We start from the raw sequence: 6,007 nt of genomic DNA on the forward strand, positions 1-6,007 counted from the left end.
GAGGAGGATGCAGTCTGGCTTGGCCCCAAAAAAGACAGCCCCGTGATGGGTGGGGGAAAAATCACAGTCAGGAAAGGACATCAGGGCTGGAAGACCCCAATCTGCCCTTGTCCCATGGCCCCTGTGAAAGAGGGGTCTGGGTCCAGTGGTGGGAGGGCTGTGGGACTGGGTGCATGGAAACAGATGGTATGAGGCGGTTTGTTCCCAGTGGGACCCATGAAGATGCAGTGCAGAGGGTCAGGTGGGGATGTGTAAGACCTAAGAGAAGTAGTTATAGGAGCAAGGCGTGGGGCCTCCTGGAGGAGGCTGGGTCCAAACCCCAGCACTCCTGAGACCCAGGTCTGGGTAGGCCTGAGTGGGCTCTGTCAGGGCCCTGCCATCAGAGAAGCTTCTGGATTACATCTCAGGTTGCCTCAGAGAGAATCGGATGTCCTCTGGGACAGACCTAGGTTCTAATCCTGGCTCTGCCACATTCTGGTAGGATGACTCATGAGCCCCGGTTTCCTGGCCTATAAAATGGCAAGGGAAGAGCAGGCTCAGCACACACAAAGCCCTGACGGAGCGAGAAAGCACAGGAGGCAGGGTCAGAGATGAAGATGGGGCAGCCCCTATAGGACGTGTGGGTCAAGACTGAGAGTTTGGATTTTACTGTGAATGCACTGGGAAGGTTTGAGTGTGTGTGATGGGGAGTGGCTGGGGGGTGAAATGACGTGCTTTGAGTTTGGGAAAGGTTGCTCTGGCTGCTGAGTGGAGAACAGACCAGAGAGTCAGGAGTATTAACAGAAACAGGGAGACCAGGGCGGAGGCCACCATGGGCCTGCTGAGGTGGGAGATGACACGGCTCTGAGCAGGACAGGGGCTGAAGAAAGCAGGTGCACCTCTCTGCACACCCCTGCTGGCCACCCATGCCTCTGGGCTTCTGCTGGCGTCCTGTCTCACCCCTCCTCACCTGGTTTTATGTTCAGCTGTAGCACCTGGGGGACAGACTGTATGAGTCAGAGAAAACAGAAACAGCAGTCCCCAGGTCTCAGAGGCCCAACAATAGAGGTTTATTTTTCACTCAAGTTATAGCCCAGTGTGAATTGTCTGAGGAGGGGTGAGGGCCTGTCCTTCAAGGGACTCCAGCCCCTCTCCCCAAAACTTCACTGGATTCTGGCAGGGGAGGGGAGAGAGAGAAAGAGATAGACGGTTGGCTGGGCGTGGTGGCTCACGTCTGTAATCCCAGCACTTAGGGAGGCCAAGGCAGGCAGATCACAAGGTCAGGAGTTCGAGACCGTCCTGGCCAACATGGTGAAACCCCATCTCTACTGAAAATACAAAAATTAGCTGGGCGTGGTGGTGTGTGCCTGTAATCCCAGCTACTTGGGAAGCTGAGGCAGGAGAATTGTTTGAACCAGGGAGTTGGAGGTTGTAGTGAGCCCAGGTCGCGCCACTGCACTCCAGCCTGGCTACAGAGCAAGACTCCGTCTAAAAAAAAAAAAAAGAGATAGAGGGATTAAGAGACACAGGAGATCATAGGTGAGATTTTTTTTAGGCCTAGAAGTAGAACAAATCACTTCCTCCCACATCCCATTGGCCAGACTTGGTCCTGGAGCCCCAGCTCACTGCAAGGGAGGCTGGGAAGCAGAGCCTAGCTGATGCCGTGAGGAGGGTGCACGCCATGGCCTGGGGACCCATTCCACCAGGTGTCCCTCCTACGTGCTCCCACAGGCCATGAGGTGTTACGTAGAGGATGTGAAGGAGGATCCTTCTCTGCATAGCCCCCTCCCTGCCTCTCCATCTGAGGTGTTCTGGGCTAGGACCCTTGACAAAAGAACGAACCTGCTCCATCCCCTGTCGCCTGGGGTGGGAGACTCTGCATGTGGGGGCTGTACCATCCCCCATTCTGCTCCCCACTTCCCTGGCTGCTGCACATCCCAGAGGCACGAGGGTGGAGAGTGGCCTACCTCCCTGCCTTGGCCCTACCCCACTGGCCTGGGCTGCCCGCCTCAGGCTTCCTGTGTCTGACCTGGTCTTTGGGGCATCTGGGGTGCTCAGTAAATGTTTGTTGAATAAATAAAAGAAGGAAAGCAGGATGAGGAGGAAGAAGAGTCTTGGGCAGTACATGCCAGGCAGACTGATGCTGTCTCATGGATGAAATAGCTGTACACAGCTGCTCCTTACAAGCTGGGTCTGTGACTTCTGGCTTTGGCTGGGGATGCATTTTTTTTTTCTTTATATGTGCGTGCTTTTAAAGTGTTAACTGAATTCATTTATTTGGGGGCAGGAAATATGTTCATGCCATACAAAAGGGTCTGTAGAGAAAAGCGTCCTTCCTAACCCTTCCTCACCTGGCTCTCCTCCCCGAGACAACCAGTGTTCCTAATTTCTTGCAAAGCTTCCGGCAATATTTGAGGCTTAATAAATGTTGGCTGTTATTCTCATGGTTGTGGCTGTTGTGTTTAGTATCCTCTCCTGCCACCAGACAGCCTTACTGTAGGGGAGAGGGAGGGGCAGTGTGGAAGGAACTGGCCCTTACAGCAAGCCTGCTGTGCGTGATCACATTAAATGCTTTATGCACTTCTTATCCAATTCTCCCCTTCATTTGATAGGTGTGCATACTGAAGCACAGGGAGGCCTAGGTCACAGCCTCAATCTCCAGTCCTGCCCCTCCTGGGCAGCAGCGCTCCACGCTTCTTCTTTTCCAGCACCGGGCTTTGCACATGGGAGTTGGGCCTGATTCTCTTTTTGGAGTCTTGAATTCCACTTTCTCACATTTGCAGAGCTGCCCTCTCTGCTCTTCTCTCTCTTCTTTTCAGGAGAGGTGGCAGGCTGGGGGCAGTGGCTCACGCCTGTAATCCCAGCACTTTGGGAGGCCGAGGTGGGTGGATCACCTGAGGTCAAGAGTTCGAGACCAGCCTGGCCAACATGGGGAAACCCCGTCTCTACTGAAAATACAAAAATTAGCCGGGCGTGGTAGCAAGTGCCTGTAATCCCAGCTACTCGGGAAGCCGAGGCAGGAGAATCGCTTGAACTTTGTGGGCAGAGGTTGCAGTGAGCCGAGATTGTGCCACTGCACTCCAGCCTGGGTGACAGAGCTAGACTACGTCTCAGAAAAAAAAAAAAAAAAAAAAGAGGCCGCAGCTTGCAATAAAACCCATCTGAAGCAGGGAATCAGGAAAGGGAAGAAGCAGAGCTGCTGCTTCTGGACTCTGAGGATGGAACTTCACAGGGTCTATGGGGCTGTGATGCAGCACGTAAATAGATGTGCATTTTTCTAAAGACCAGTCCATAAGTTTTCATCTTTAAAAACAAGAGCCCTGAGCTGAGCTCCCACACCACCCTTCTCCCTCGCCAAAACAGGGGGAAAAGGATTAGGAACCATGACTTGAGAGGAAGAGGAAGGTTCTAGAATGTTCAGTAAGTGACCGTCAAATTGTTCATAAAGACCTGATAGTCATCTCTGGGAAGTGCTAGCTAGAATAAACAGACAAGAGAAAGAAGTAAAGGGCATCCAAATTGGAAAGGAAGAAGTCAAATTATCCTTGTTTGTAGACGATATGATCTTATATTTCAAAAAGCCTAAAAACGCCACCACAAAACTGTGAGAACTGATAAACAAATACAATTAAGTTGCAGAATACAAAATCAACATACAAAAATTAGTAGTATTTCTATATACCAACAGCAAACAATCTGAAAAAGAAATCAAGAAAATAACTTCATGTGGAATAGCTACAAATAAAATAAAATACCTAGGAATAAACATAACCAAAGAAGTGAAAGATCTCTGTAATGAAAACTATAAAACGTTGGTGCAAGAAACTGAAGAGGACACAAAAAATAAAAAGATATTCTATGTTTATGGATTGGAAGAATCAATATTGTTAAAATGTCCACACCACCCAAAGAAATATACAGATTCAATGTAATCCCTATCAAAATACTAATGACATTCTTCACAGAAGTAGAAAAAATAATCGTCAAGTTTATATGGAACCACAAAAGATGCAGAGTAGCCAAAGCTATCCTAAGCAAAAAGAGCGAAGCCGGACAAATCACATTATCTGACTTCAAATTATACCACAGAGCTACAGTAACCAAAACAGCATGGCACTAGCATAAAAACAGACACATTGACCAATGAACCATTAGTCAGAACAGGGAACCCAGAAACAAATCCACACAACTACAGTGAACTCATTTTCAACAAAGGTGCCAAAAACATACCTTTGGGGAAAGGCCAGTCTTTTCAATAAATGTTGCTGGGAAAACTGGATATCCATATGCAGAAGAATGAAACTAGACCCTCATCTCTCCTCATATACAAAAATCAAATCCAAATGGATTAAAGACTTAAATCTGAGACCTCAAACTATGAAACTACTAAAAGGAAACATTGGGGAAACTCTTTAAGACAAGGGACTAGGCAAAGATTTCTTGAGCAGCACCCCACCAGCACAGGCAACCAAAGCAAAAATGATAGATGAGATCACATCAAGTTAAAAGGCTTCTACACAGCAAAGGATGCAATCAGCAAAGTGAAGAGACAACCCACGGAATGGGAGAAAATATTTGCAAACTAACTATCTGACAAGGGATTAATTTCTGGAATAGATAAGGAGCTCAAACATCTTTACAGAAAAAAAATTATAGCAATCCCATCAAAAATTGGGCAAACGATCTGAATAGATAGTTCTCAAAGGAAAACATATAGGTCTATGAAAAGGTGCTCAACATCATTGATCATCAGAGAAATGCTCATCAAAACTACAATGAGATATTATCTCACCTCAGTTAAAATGACTTTTATCCAAAAGGCAGGCAATAATGAATGCTGGTGAGGGTGGGGAGAAAAGGGAACCCTGGTACACTGTTGGTGGGAATGTAAGTTAGTACAACCACTATAAAGAACAGTTTGAAGATTCCTCAAAACACTAAAAATAGAACTACTATATGATCCAGCAATCCCACTGCTGAGTATATACCCAGAAGAAAGGAAATCAGTATATGGAAGAGACATCTGCATTCCCACATTTGTTGCAGCACTGTTCACAATACCCAGGATTTGGAAGCAACCTAAGTGCCCATCAACAGATGAATGAATAGAGAAAATGTGGTACGTATAATACACAATGGAGTACTATTCAGCCATGAAAAAGAATGAGATCCTGTCTTTTCAACAACATGTTTGAAACTGGAGGTCATTATATTAAGTGAAACAGGCCAGGCACAAAAAGACAAAGTTCACATGTTCTTACTTATTTGTGGGAGCTAAAAATTAAAACAATTGAATTCATGGAAATGGGAAGGGCAGTGATGGAGATGGGAAGGGCAGTGGGGGCTGGAAGGGTGGGGATTGTTGTTGGGTACAAAAACAGAATTAGATAGAATGAATAAGATCTAGTATTTGATAGCATAACAGGGTGACTTTAGTCAACAATAATTTATCGTACATTTAAAAATAACTAAAAGAGTATAATTGGATTGTAACACAAAGAAAGGATAAATACTTGAGGTGATGGATACCCCATTTATACTGATGTATTATTATACATTGTATGCCTGTATCAAAATAGCTCATGTGCCTCATGAATATAGACACCTACCACATGCCCAGAAAATTAAAAACTAAAAAAAAACAGTCATCTCTGAATGCTAAACGGAGTAAGGGGCTTCCTGGAAGGCTGGGTGAAATGGGAGTCTCTGAAAGATGGTGTGTTGCAGGCTGGAAGGAGGGTGAGACACTGGGGTCACCTAGAGGGACCTGCTTGTGTGAAGCCTACGTGTTAGTGGGTATGTGTGTGACCGGATGGAGGCGTCAGAGGTGTTGGGTAGCCTGTGTGAGCTGGCGTGGGGGTGATGTAGGAGGGGAGAGAGGGAGGGCCTGTGTTCCCTTGGCTCCTGTGTGCAGCTAGGCCCCTATTTGACTGTGTGTGAGTGTGTGTGTGTGTGCGCGCGCGCGTGTGTGTGTGTGTGTGTGTGTGTCTGTGCCGCCCCCAGCGTAGGAGGCAGATCTTTATCTGGC

The sequence above is a fragment of the Symphalangus syndactylus genome, chromosome 18 (assembly GCF_028878055.3).
Source record: "Symphalangus syndactylus isolate Jambi chromosome 18, NHGRI_mSymSyn1-v2.1_pri, whole genome shotgun sequence".
Taxonomy (NCBI): domain Eukaryota; kingdom Metazoa; phylum Chordata; class Mammalia; order Primates; family Hylobatidae; genus Symphalangus; species Symphalangus syndactylus.